The sequence below is a fragment of the Electrona antarctica genome (genome assembly GCF_951216825.1).
Source record: "Electrona antarctica genome assembly, chromosome: 5".
Classification (NCBI taxonomy): Eukaryota; Metazoa; Chordata; class Actinopteri; order Myctophiformes; family Myctophidae; genus Electrona; species Electrona antarctica.
Genome location: NC_136810.1, coordinates 58,981,758 through 58,994,966, shown reverse-complemented (window position 1 = coordinate 58,994,966; position 13,209 = coordinate 58,981,758).

Here is a 13,209-nt window from a genome sequence, read left to right as displayed (position 1 = left end):
TGTGGAAGTAGTATGATGCCCAAAATGTGGCAGAATAAAGTAAGTAAAGTTATAACTGTGTCTACTAATGATTTGTAATGTATGAATAATGCTTTACAATGTATTATTGATTAATTAAGAAAAGGTAAAAAGAAAAAAATACAACATCAATGGATATGAAAGCATTAATGAGCAGAAATTGTATTAAATAGCATACGTTTACATGTAAAAAAAGGGTCAAATAGCATATAGGCCTATCTTTAAAAGCATAAACACAATGATTATTGACAATGGTCTAAGACTTTTCTTTCATTTTTGTGTTTTTAAGTTTTTTTAAGTTTTTGTTTTAAGTTTATTTTTTTTAAGTTTATTTTTTAAGTTCATTTGTTTTAAGTTTTTTTTAAGTATTTAAGTTTTTTTTAAGTTTTTCTTTAAATGTTTTTTTTAAGTTCTTTTTTAAAAGTTTTTTTTTCTTTTAAGTTTTTTTTAAGTTTTTCATTTTTAAGTTTTCTTTTTTAAGTTTTTTATTTTTAAGTTTTTAAAAAACGTTTTTAAAAAAAAAAGTTTTTAAAAAAAAAAGTTTTTAAAAAAAAAAGTTAAAAAAAAAAAAGTTTAAAAAAAAAAAAGTTTAAAAAAAAAAAAAGTTAAAAAAAAAAAAAGTTTAAAAAAAAAAAAAGTTTTTAATATTTTAAAAAAAAAATATTATAGTGTTCCTATTGGTGGTGTAAGTCCATAAACAAATTTTCAGGACTGTATCATGCTGCAAACAAAAGTTAGAGCTGTGTAAAGGCCAGCCAATGGGAAGACAGAAGGGCGGGGCTTAAGCAATTAATTAAGTACAGCGTGCTCCTATTGGTGGTCTAAGCCCATGGAGCAAATTGCAAGACTGTAGCATGCTGCAAGCAAAAGACAGGGTTTTTGTGTGTGTGCGTGTGCGTGCGTGCGTGTGCGTGCGTGTGCGTGCGTGTGCATGCATGCGTGTGTCTGTGACTGTGTGTAGAGCCTAATTGCACAAATAGCAGACCTACAAGCTCACAAGGTTTCACAGAGCAACTCATTGAGATCTTGTAACTCTAATGTCAGCCCTGTAATTAAGCCCTTATATGTCTCAGCTGTGGGAGAGTAAAACAGTGCTTCACTATGACTGGGAGATTTCAATGGGCCTGAATAGGGAAAAACCTATGCCCGAACAAATTGCTCTATCGCAAAAAGTAAAAGTCGAATGCAAATATCTTTTTCACTTTGAGTGGCCTGAGACATTGAGGTACAACATGTGCGATGGTGGTGTTGGTACGATCGAAATTGTGGTTATAAGAGCGAGTTAAGAATTGTCTTCACGATACTTTCCTCGTAAGAATTATACAATGGAGGTCAATGGGCAGCTTGACTGTATTTGTGTCACTTAAAAGGCCGTAGTTCACATTCTGTATGTATCTGTGCTTTGGTGGTTACATTGTGTGAAAGAGGACATGTGTGGCTACAAAATGACCAAAGAACATCTGTGTAAAGTGAATATTTTGGCCGGGACGACAATTTGTTTGGTAGATTTCCAAGGAAAGAATTTCAGTTTCCACACTCTACTCAAGGAGGCCCCGCACTCTAAGGGGACACTGATTGGGCGAAACGGCCTGCGATTGAACTGCGATTTCAGAAAAACCGTGTAACATATTCGAATACGGTTTGAACCACGAAAAAGTCCACAGTCGTGTGAGCTAGCTAAAGTTTAAATCACGTTTCTACGACAAAGTATGCCAGAGTAATGAGGGTGCAAAAGTGAGGTGGATTTAGAGATTGCATCCCATACATTGTCTATGAGAGAAACATTTTATAAATAAAGTTAAATATTTTAAAAAGTATAAACATTTTCAAAAAAACGTTTTCACCAATGAAAATTCAAAGATAGATGAACATTTTAAAGTTTGAATGGAGTTTCAAAGTGAAAGTATGACAGAGTAATAAGAGCACAAAAAAGTCAACTGTGAAAAATGGGACGTTTCTCCCATCGACTCTCATTATAAAAGAATGTAAAAAAAAGTTTAAAAGTTTAAAAGTTAAAAAAGTATAAACAATTGTAAAAATAAAAATACAAGCATAAATAACTGCAGAGAGCTGAACAGTTTGAAGTTTGAACTAAATTTCTAGCATAAAGTGTGTGAAAGTAGTAGGAGGACGAAAAAAGGGCGGAAATTGGAATAAAGAAGAAGTATAAATATAAACTGGCAATAACTAGTGTGTGCTCGCTGTTGCGAGCCCACAACTAGAAAAGCAGTTCCTGGTGAAACTGCGTGGGCTCGCCAAAAAACGCAATGTATGACGTAAGTAAAAAAAAAAAAAAAAAGTTAAGTTTTTTTAAGTTTTAAAAACAAAAAGTTTAAAAAAAAGTTAAAAAAAAAAAAAAAAGTTTAGAAAAAAAAGAAGTTTTTAAAAAAAAAAGTTTTTAAAAAAAAAAGTAAAAAAAAAAAAAGTTTAAAAAAAAAAAAGGTTTTTAAAAAAAAAAGTTTAAGAAAAAAAGTTAAAAAAAAAAAATTAAAAAAAAAAAAAGTTTAAAAAAAATATATTTTTTAAGTTTATATTAGTGTTCCTATTGGTGGTGTAAGTCCATACACAAATTTTCAGGACTGTATCATGCTGCAAACAAAAGTTAGAGCTGTGTAAAGGCCAGCCAATGGGAAGACAGAAGGGCGGGGCTTAAGCAATTAATTAAGTACAGCGTGCTCCTATTGGTGGTCTAAGCCCATGGAGCAAATTGCAAGACTGTAGCATGCTGCAAGCAAAAGACAGGGTTTTTGTGTGTGTGTGTGTGTGTGTGTGCGTGTGTGCGTGTGTGTGCGTGCGCGTGCGTGTGCACGTGCGTGCGTGTGCATGCATGCGTGTGTCTGTGACTCTGTGTGTAGAGCCTAATTGCACAAATAGCAGACCTACAAGCTGTGTGCGTGCGTGCGTGCGTGCTTGCGTATGCATGCGTGTGTCTGTGACTGCACAAATAGCAGACCTACAAGCTCACAAGGTTTCGCAGAGCAACTCATTGAGATCTTGTAACTCTAATGTCAGCCCTGTAATTAAGCCATTATATGTCTCAGCTGTGGGGGAGTAAAACAGTGCTTCACTATGACTGGGAGATTTCAATGGGCCTGAATAGGGAAAAACCTATGCCCGAACAAATTGCTCTATCGCAAAAAGTAAAAGTCGAATGCAAATATTGTTTTCACTTTGAGTGGCCTGAGCCATTGAGGTACAACATGTGCGATGGTGGTGTTGGTACGATCGAAAATGTGGTTATAAGAGCGAGTTAAGAATTGTCTTCACGATACTTTCCTCGTAAGAATTATACAATGGAGGTCAATGGGCAGCTTGACTGTATTTGTGTCACTTAAAAGGCCGTAGTTCACATTCTGTATGTATCTGTGCTTTGGTGGTTACATTGTGTGAAAGAGGACATGTGTGGCTACAAAATGACCAAAGAACATCCATGTAAAGTGAATATTTTGGCCGGGACGACAATTTGTTTGGTAAATTTCCAAGGAAAGAATTTCAGTTTCCACACTCTACTCAAGGAGGCCCCACACTCTAAGGGGACACTGATTACGCGAAACGGCCTGCGATTGAACTGCGATTTCGGAAAAACCGTGTAACATATTCGAATACGGTTTGAACCACGAAAAAGTCCACAGTCGTGTGAGCTAGCTAAAGTTTAAATCACGTTTCTACGACAAAGTATGCCAGAGTAATGAGGCTGCAAAAGTGAGGTTGATTTAGAGATAAAATCCCATACATTGTCTATGAGAGAAACATTTTATAAATAAAGTTAAATATTTGAAAAAGTATAAACTTTTTCAAAAAACCTTTTTCACCAATGAAAATTCAAAGATTGATGAACATTTTAAAGTTTGAATGGAGTTTCAAAGTGAAAGTATGACAGAGTAATAAGAGCACAAAAAAGTCAACTGTGAAAAATGGGACGTTTCTCCCATCGACTCTCATTATAAAGAATGTAAAAAAAAGTTAAAAAGTTAAACAGTTAAAAAAGTATAAACAATTGTAAAAATAAAAATACAAGCATAAATAACTGCAGAGAGCTGAACAGTTTGAAGTTTGAACTACATTTCTAGCATAAAGTGTGTGAAAGTAGTAGGAGGACGAAAAAAGGGCGGAAATTGGAATAAAGTATAAATATAAACTGGCAATAACTAGTGTGTGCTCGCTGTTGCGAGCCCACAACTAGAAAGCAGTTCCTGTAGAAACTGCGTGGGCTCGCTAAAAACGCAATGTATAAAGTTATAGCTGTGTCTGTGGGACCAACCACCAAGTTTGAAACCTGGGGACCGGAGTACAAAAAGTTGTATAACAATTTGTAAAAAAAAAAATATACCGTAAGCAGTAAAGTATGTGGAAGTAGTATGATGCCCAAAATGTGGCAGAATAAAGTAAGTAAAGTTATAACTGTGTCTACTAATGATTTGTAATGTATGAATAATGCTTTACAATGTATTATTGATTAATTAAGAAAAGGTAAAAAGAAAAAAATACAACATCAATGGATATGAAAGCATTAATGAGCAGAAATTGTATTAAATAGCATACGTTTACATGTAAAAAAAGGGTCAAATAGCATATAGGCCTATCTTTAAAAGCATAAACACAATGATTATTGACAATGGTCTAAGACTTTTCTTTCATTTTTGTGTTTTTAAGTTTTTTTAAGTTTTTGTTTTAAGTTTATTTTTTTTAAGTTTATTTTTTAAGTTCATTTGTTTTAAGTTTTTTTTAAGTATTTAAGTTTTTTTTAAGTTTTTCTTTAAATGTTTTTTTTAAGTTCTTTTTTAAAAGTTTTTTTTTCTTTTAAGTTTTTTTTAAGTTTTTCATTTTTAAGTTTTCTTTTTTAAGTTTTTTATTTTTAAGTTTTTAAAAAAAGTTTTTAAAAAAAAAAGTTTTTAAAAAAAAAGTTTAAAAAAAAAAAAGTTTTTAAAAAAAAAAGTTTAAAAAAAAAAAAGTTTTAAAAAAAGAAAGTTAAAAAAAAAAAAAGTTAAAAAAAAAAAAAGTTTAAAAAAAAAAAAAGTTTTTAATTTTAAAAAAAAAATTATTATAGTGTTCCTATTGGTGGTGTAAGTCCATAAACAAATTTTCAGGACTGTATCATGCTGCAAACAAAAGTTAGAGCTGTGTAAAGGCCAGCCAATGGGAAGACAGAAGGGCAATTAATTAAGTACAGCGTGCTCCTATTGGTGGTCTAAGCCCATGGAGCAAATTGCAAGACTGTAGCATGCTGCAAGCAAAAGACAGGGTTTTTGTGTGTGTGTGTGTGTGTGTGCGTGCGTGCGTGTGCGTGCGTGTGCGTGCGTGTGCATGCATGCGTGTGTCTGTGACTGTGTGTAGAGCCTAATTGCACAAATAGCAGACCTACAAGCTCACAAGGTTTCGCAGAGCAACTCATTGAGATCTTGTAACTCTAATGTCAGCCCTGTAATTAAGCCCTTATATGTCTCAGCTGTGGGAGAGTAAAACAGTGCTTCACTATGACTGGGAGATTTCAATGGGCCTGAATAGGGAAAAACCTATGCCCGAACAAATTGCTCTATCGCAAAAAGTAAAAGTCGAATGCAAATATCTTTTTCACTTTGAGTGGCCTGAGACATTGAGGTACAACATGTGCGATGGTGGTGTTGGTACGATCGAAAATGTGGTTATAAGAGCGAGTTAAGAATTGTCTTCACGATACTTTCCTCGTAAGAATTATACAATGGAGGTCAATGGGCAGCTTGACTGTATTTGTGTCACTTAAAAGGCCGTAGTTCACATTCTGTATGTATCTGTGCTTTGGTGGTTACATTGTGTGAAAGAGGACATGTGTGGCTACAAAATGACCAAAGAACATCCATGTAAAGTGAATATTTTGGCCGGGACGACAATTTGTTTGGTAAATTTCCAAGGAAAGAATTTCAGTTTCCACACTCTACTCAAGGAGGCCCCACACTCTAAGGGGACACTGATTACGCGAAACGGCCTGCGATTGAACTGCGATTTCGGAAAAACCGTGTAACATATTCGAATACGGTTTGAACCACGAAAAAGTCCACAGTCGTGTGAGCTAGCTAAAGTTTAAATCACGTTTCTACGACAAAGTATGCCAGAGTAATGAGGGTGCAAAAGTGAGGTGGATTTAGAGATTGCATCCCATACATTGTCTATGAGAGAAACATTTTATAAATAAAGTTAAATATTTTAAAAAGTATAAACTTTTTCAAAAAAACTTTTTCACCAATAAAAATTCAAAGATTGATGAACATTTTAAAGTTTGAATGGAGTTTCAAAGTGAAAGTATGACAGAGTAATAAGAGCACAAAAAAGTCAACTGTGAAAAATGGGACGTTTCTCCCATCGACTCTCATTATAAAGAATGTAAAAAAAAGTTTAAAAGTTTAAAAGTTAAAAAAGTATAAACATTTGTAAAAATAAAAATACAAGCATAAATAACTGCAAAGAGCTGAACAGTTTGAAGTTTGAACTAAATTTCTAGCATAAAGTGTGTGAAAGTAGTAGGAGGACGAAAAAAGGGCGGAAATTGGAATAAAGAAGAAGTATAAATATAAACTGGCAATAACTAGTGTGTGCTCGCTGTTGCGAGCCCACAACTAGAAAAGCAGTTCCTGGTGAAACTGCGTGGGCTCGCCAAAAAACGCAATGTATGACGTAAGTAAAAAAAAAAAAAAAAAGTTAAGTTTTTTTAAGTTTTAAAAAAAAAAAGTTTAAAAAAAAGTTAAAAAAAAAAAAAAAGTTTAGAAAAAAAAGAAGTTTTTAAAAAAAAAAGTTTTTAAAAAAAAAAGTAAAAAAAAAAAAAGTTTAAAAAAAAAAAAGGTTTTTAAAAAAAAAAGTTTAAGAAAAAAAGTTAAAAAAAAAAAATTAAAAAAAAAAAAAGTTTAAAAAAAATATATTTTTTAAGTTTATATTAGTGTTCCTATTGGTGGTGTAAGTCCATACACAAATTTTCAGGACTGTATCATGCTGCAAACAAAAGTTAGAGCTGTGTAAAGGCCAGCCAATGGGAAGACAGAAGGGCGGGGCTTAAGCAATTAATTAAGTACAGCGTGCTCCTATTGGTGGTCTAAGCCCATGGAGCAAATTGCAAGACTGTAGCATGCTGCAAGCAAAAGACAGGGTTTTTGTGTGTGTGTGTGTGTGTGTGCGTGCGTGCGTGTGCGTGCGTGTGCGTGCGTGTGCATGCATGCGTGTGTCTGTGACTGTGTGTAGAGCCTAATTGCACAAATAGCAGACCTACAAGCTCACAAGGTTTCGCAGAGCAACTCATTGAGATCTTGTAACTCTAATGTCAGCCCTGTAATTAAGCCCTTATATGTCTCAGCTGTGGGAGAGTAAAACAGTGCTTCACTATGACTGGGAGATTTCAATGGGCCTGAATAGGGAAAAACCTATGCCCGAACAAATTGCTCTATCGCAAAAAGTAAAAGTCGAATGCAAATATCTTTTTCACTTTGAGTGGCCTGAGACATTGAGGTACAACATGTGCGATGGTGGTGTTGGTACGATCGAAAATGTGGTTATAAGAGCGAGTTAAGAATTGTCTTCACGATACTTTCCTCGTAAAAATTATACAATGGAGGTCAATGGGCAGCTTGACTGTATTTGTGTCACTTAAAAGGCCGTAGTTCACATTCTGTATGTATCTGTGCTTTGGTGGTTACATTGTGTGAAAGAGGACATGTGTGGCTACAAAATGACCAAAGAACATCCATGTAAAGTGAATATTTTGGCCGGGACGACAATTTGTTTGGTAAATTTCCAAGGAAAGAATTTCAGTTTCCACACTCTACTCAAGGAGGCCCCACACTCTAAGGGGACACTGATTACGCGAAACGGCCTGCGATTGAACTGCGATTTCGGAAAAACCGTGTAACATATTCGAATACGGTTTGAACCACGAAAAAGTCCACAGTCGTGTGAGCTAGCTAAAGTTTAAATCACGTTTCTACGACAAAGTATGCCAGAGTAATGAGGGTGCAAAAGTGAGGTGGATTTAGAGATTGCATCCCATACATTGTCTATGAGAGAAACATTTTATAAATAAAGTTAAATATTTTAAAAAGTATAAACTTTTTCAAAAAAACGTTTTCACCAATAAAAATTCAAAGATTGATGAACATTTTAAAGTTTGAATGGAGTTTCAAAGTGAAAGTATGACAGAGTAATAAGAGCACAAAAAAGTCAACTGTGAAAAATGGGACGTTTCTCCCATCGACTCTCATTATAAAGAATGTAAAAAAAAGTTTAAAAGTTTAAAAGTTAAAAAAGTATAAACATTTGTAAAAATAAAAATACAAGCATAAATAACTGCAAAGAGCTGAACAGTTTGAAGTTTGAACTAAATTTCTAGCATAAAGTGTGTGAAAGTAGTAGGAGGACGAAAAAAGGGCGGAAATTGGAATAAAGAAGAAGTATAAATATAAACTGGCAATAACTAGTGTGTGCTCGCTGTTGCGAGCCCACAACTAGAAAAGCAGTTCCTGGTGAAACTGCGTGGGCTCGCCAAAAAACGCAATGTATGACGTAAGTAAAAAAAAAAAAAAAAAGTTAAGTTTTTTTAAGTTTTAAAAACAAAAAGTTTAAAAAAAAGTTAAGAAAAAAAAAAAAGTTTAGAAAAAAAAGAAGTTTTTAAAAAAAAAAGTTTTTAAAAAAAAAAGTAAAAAAAAAAAAAGTTTAAAAAAAAAAAAGGTTTTTAAAAAAAAAAGTTTAAGAAAAAAAGTTAAAAAAAAAAAATTAAAAAAAAAAAAAGTTTAAAAAAAATATATTTTTTAAGTTTATATTAGTGTTCCTATTGGTGGTGTAAGTCCATACACAAATTTTCAGGACTGTATCATGCTGCAAACAAAAGTTAGAGCTGTGTAAAGGCCAGCCAATGGGAAGACAGAAGGGCGGGGCTTAAGCAATTAATTAAGTACAGCGTGCTCCTATTGGTGGTCTAAGCCCATGGAGCAAATTGCAAGACTGTAGCATGCTGCAAGCAAAAGACAGGGTTTTTGTGTGTGTGTGTGTGTGTGTGCGTGCGTGCGTGTGCGTGCGTGTGCGTGCGTGTGCATGCATGCGTGTGTCTGTGACTGTGTGTAGAGCCTAATTGCACAAATAGCAGACCTACAAGCTCACAAGGTTTCGCAGAGCAACTCATTGAGATCTTGTAACTCTAATGTCAGCCCTGTAATTAAGCCCTTATATGTCTCAGCTGTGGGAGAGTAAAACAGTGCTTCACTATGACTGGGAGATTTCAATGGGCCTGAATAGGGAAAAACCTATGCCCGAACAAATTGCTCTATCGCAAAAAGTAAAAGTCGAATGCAAATATCTTTTTCACTTTGAGTGGCCTGAGACATTGAGGTACAACATGTGCGATGGTGGTGTTGGTACGATCGAAAATGTGGTTATAAGAGCGAGTTAAGAATTGTCTTCACGATACTTTCCTCGTAAGAATTATACAATGGAGGTCAATGGGCAGCTTGACTGTATTTGTGTCACTTAAAAGGCCGTAGTTCACATTCTGTATGTATCTGTGCTTTGGTGGTTACATTGTGTGAAAGAGGACATGTGTGGCTACAAAATGACCAAAGAACATCCATGTAAAGTGAATATTTTGGCCGGGACGACAATTTGTTTGGTAAATTTCCAAGGAAAGAATTTCAGTTTCCACACTCTACTCAAGGAGGCCCCACACTCTAAGGGGACACTGATTACGCGAAACGGCCTGCGATTGAACTGCGATTTCGGAAAAACCGTGTAACATATTCGAATACGGTTTGAACCACGAAAAAGTCCACAGTCGTGTGAGCTAGCTAAAGTTTAAATCACGTTTCTACGACAAAGTATGCCAGAGTAATGAGGGTGCAAAAGTGAGGTGGATTTAGAGATTGCATCCCATACATTGTCTATGAGAGAAACATTTTATAAATAAAGTTAAATATTTTAAAAAGTATAAACTTTTTCAAAAAAACTTTTTCACCAATAAAAATTCAAAGATTGATGAACATTTTAAAGTTTGAATGGAGTTTCAAAGTGAAAGTATGACAGAGTAATAAGAGCACAAAAAAGTCAACTGTGAAAAATGGGACGTTTCTCCCATCGACTCTCATTATAAAGAATGTAAAAAAAAGTTTAAAAGTTTAAAAGTTAAAAAAGTATAAACATTTGTAAAAATAAAAATACAAGCATAAATAACTGCAAAGAGCTGAACAGTTTGAAGTTTGAACTAAATTTCTAGCATAAAGTGTGTGAAAGTAGTAGGAGGACGAAAAAAGGGCGGAAATTGGAATAAAGTATAACTAGAAAGCAGTTCCTGTAGAAACTGCGTGGGCTCGCTAAAAACGCAATGTATAAAGTTATAGCTGTGTCTGTGGGACCACCCACCAAGTCTGAACACTGGTTTTTCATTTTTAAGTTTTCTTTTAAGTTTTTTTTTTAAGTTTAAAAAAAAAAAAGGTAAAAAAAAAAAAAAAGTTTAGAAAAAAAAGTTTAAAAAAAAAGAAGTTTAAAAAAAAAAGTTTAAAAAAAAAAAAGTTTAAAAAAATAAAGTTTAAAAAAATAAAGTTTAAAAAAAAAAAAGTTTTTTAAAAAAAAAGTTAAAAAAAAAGATAAAAAAAAAAAAAGTTTAAAAAAAAAAGTTTTAAAAAAAAAAGGAAAAAAAAATAAGTAAAAAAAAAAAAAAAGTTTAAAAAAAAAAAAATTTTTAAGTTTATATTAGTGTTCCTATTGGTGGTGTAAGTCCATAAACAAATTTTCAGGACTGTATCATGCTGCAAACAAAAGTTAGAGCTGTGTAAAGGCCAGCCAATGGGAAGACAGAAGGGCGGGGCTTAAGCAATTAATTAAGTACAGCGTGCTCCTATTGGTGGTCTAAGCCCATGGAGCAAATTGCAAGACTGTAGCATGCTGCAAGCAAAAGACAGGGTTTTTGTGTGTGTGTGTGTGTGTGTGCGTGTGTGCGTGTGCGTGTGTGTGCGTGCGCGTGCACGTGCGTGTGCACGTGCGTGCGTGTGCATGCATGCGTGTGTCTGTGACTCTGTGTGTATGTGTAGAGCCTAATTGCACAAATAGCAGACCTACAAGCTGTGTGCGTGCGTGCGTGCGTGCGTGCGTGCTTGCGTATGCATGCGTGTGTCTGTGACTGCACAAATAGCAGACCTACAAGCTCACAAGGTTTCGCAGAGCAACTCATTGAGATCTTGTAACTCTAATGTCAGCCCTGTAATTAAGCCCTTATATGTCTCAGCTGTGGGAGAGTAAAACAGTGCTTCACTATGACTGGGAGATTTCAATGGGCCTGAATAGGGAAAAACCTATGCCCGAACAAATTGCTCTATCGCAAAAAGTAAAAGTCGAATGCAAATATTGTTTTCACTTTGAGTGGCCTGAGCCATTGAGGTACAACATGTGCGATGGTGGTGTTGGTACGATCGAAAATGTGGTTATAAGAGCGAGTTAAGAATTGTCTTCACGATACTTTCCTCGTAAGAATTATACAATGGAGGTCAATGGGCAGCTTGACTGTATTTGTGTCACTTAAAAGGCCGTAGTTCACATTCTGTATGTATCTGTGCTTTGGTGGTTACATTGTGTGAAAGAGGACATGTGTGGCTACAAAATGACCAAAGAACATCCGTGTAAAGTGAATATTTTGGCCAGGACGACAATTTGTTTGGTAGATTTCCGAGGGAAGCATTTCAGTTTCCACACTCTACTCAAGGAGGCCCCACACTCTAAGGGGACACTGATTACGCGAAACGGCCTGCGATTGAACTGCGATTTCGGAAAAACCGTGTAACATATTCGAATACGGTTTGAACCACGAAAAAGTCCACAGTCGTGTGAGCTAGCTAAAGTTTAAATCACGTTTCTACGACAAAGTATGCCAGAGTAATGAGGCTGCAAAAGTGAGGTGGATTTAGAGATTGCATCCCATACATTGTCTATGAGAGAAACATTTTATAAATAAAGTTAAATATTTTAAAAAGTATAAACTTTTTCAAAAAAACGTTTTCACCAATGAAAATTCAAAGATTGATGAACATTTTAAAGTTTGAATGGAGTTTCAAAGTGAAAGTATGACAGAGTAATAAGAGCACAAAAAAGTCAACTGTGAAAAATGGGACGTTTCTCCCATCGACTCTCATTATAAAGAATGTAAAAAAAAGTTTAAAAGTTAAACAGTTAAAAAAGTATAAACAATTGTAAAAATAAAAATACAAGCATAAATAACTGCAGAGAGCTGAACAGTTTGAAGTTTGAACTAAATTTCTAGCATAAAGTGTGTGAAAGTAGTAGGAGGACGAAAAAAGGGCGGAAATTGGAATAAAGTATAACTAGAAAGCAGTTCCTGTAGAAACTGCGTGGGCTCGCTAAAAACGCAATGTATAAAGTTATAGCTGTGTCTGTGGGACCACCCACCAAGTCTGAACACTGGAAAAAAGTACAAAAAGTTAAAAAGTATAGAAAATTGTAAAAATAATAATAATATAAGCATAAATAACTGCATAAAGCGGAACATGTTGAAGTTTGAACTACATTTCTAGCATAAAGTATGTGGAAGTAGTATGATGCCCAAAAAGTGGCAGAATAACTGTGTCTACTAATGATTTGTAATGTATGAATAATGCTTTACAATGTATTATTGATTAATTAAGAAAAGGTAAAAAGAAAAAAATACAACATCAATGGATATGAAAGCATTAATGAGCAGAAATTGTATTAAATAGCATACGTTTACATGTAAAAAAAAGGGTCAAATAGCATATAGGCCTATCTTTAAAAGCATAAACACAATGATTATTGACAATGGTCTAAGGTTTTTCTAAGTATTTAAGTTTTTTTAAAGTTTTTCTTTAAATGTTTTTTTTAAGTTCTTTTTTAAAAGTTTTTTTTTTCTTTGAAGTTTTTTAAGTTTTTCATTTTTAAGTTTTTTTTTAAGTTTTTTATTTTTAAGGTTTTTTTTAAGTTTTTAAAAAAAAAAGTTTAAAAAAAAAAAGTTTTTCTTTAAATGTTTTTTTTAAGTTCTTTTTTAAAAGTTTTTTTTTTCTTTGAAGTTTTTTTGAAGTTTTTCATTTTTAAGTTTTTTTTTTAAGTTTTTTATTTTTAAGGTTTTTTTTAAAGTTTTTTTAAAAAAAGTTTTTAAAAAAAAAGTTTAAAAAAAAAATGTTTAAAAAAAGAAAAAAGTTAAAAAAAAAAAAAAGTTTAAAA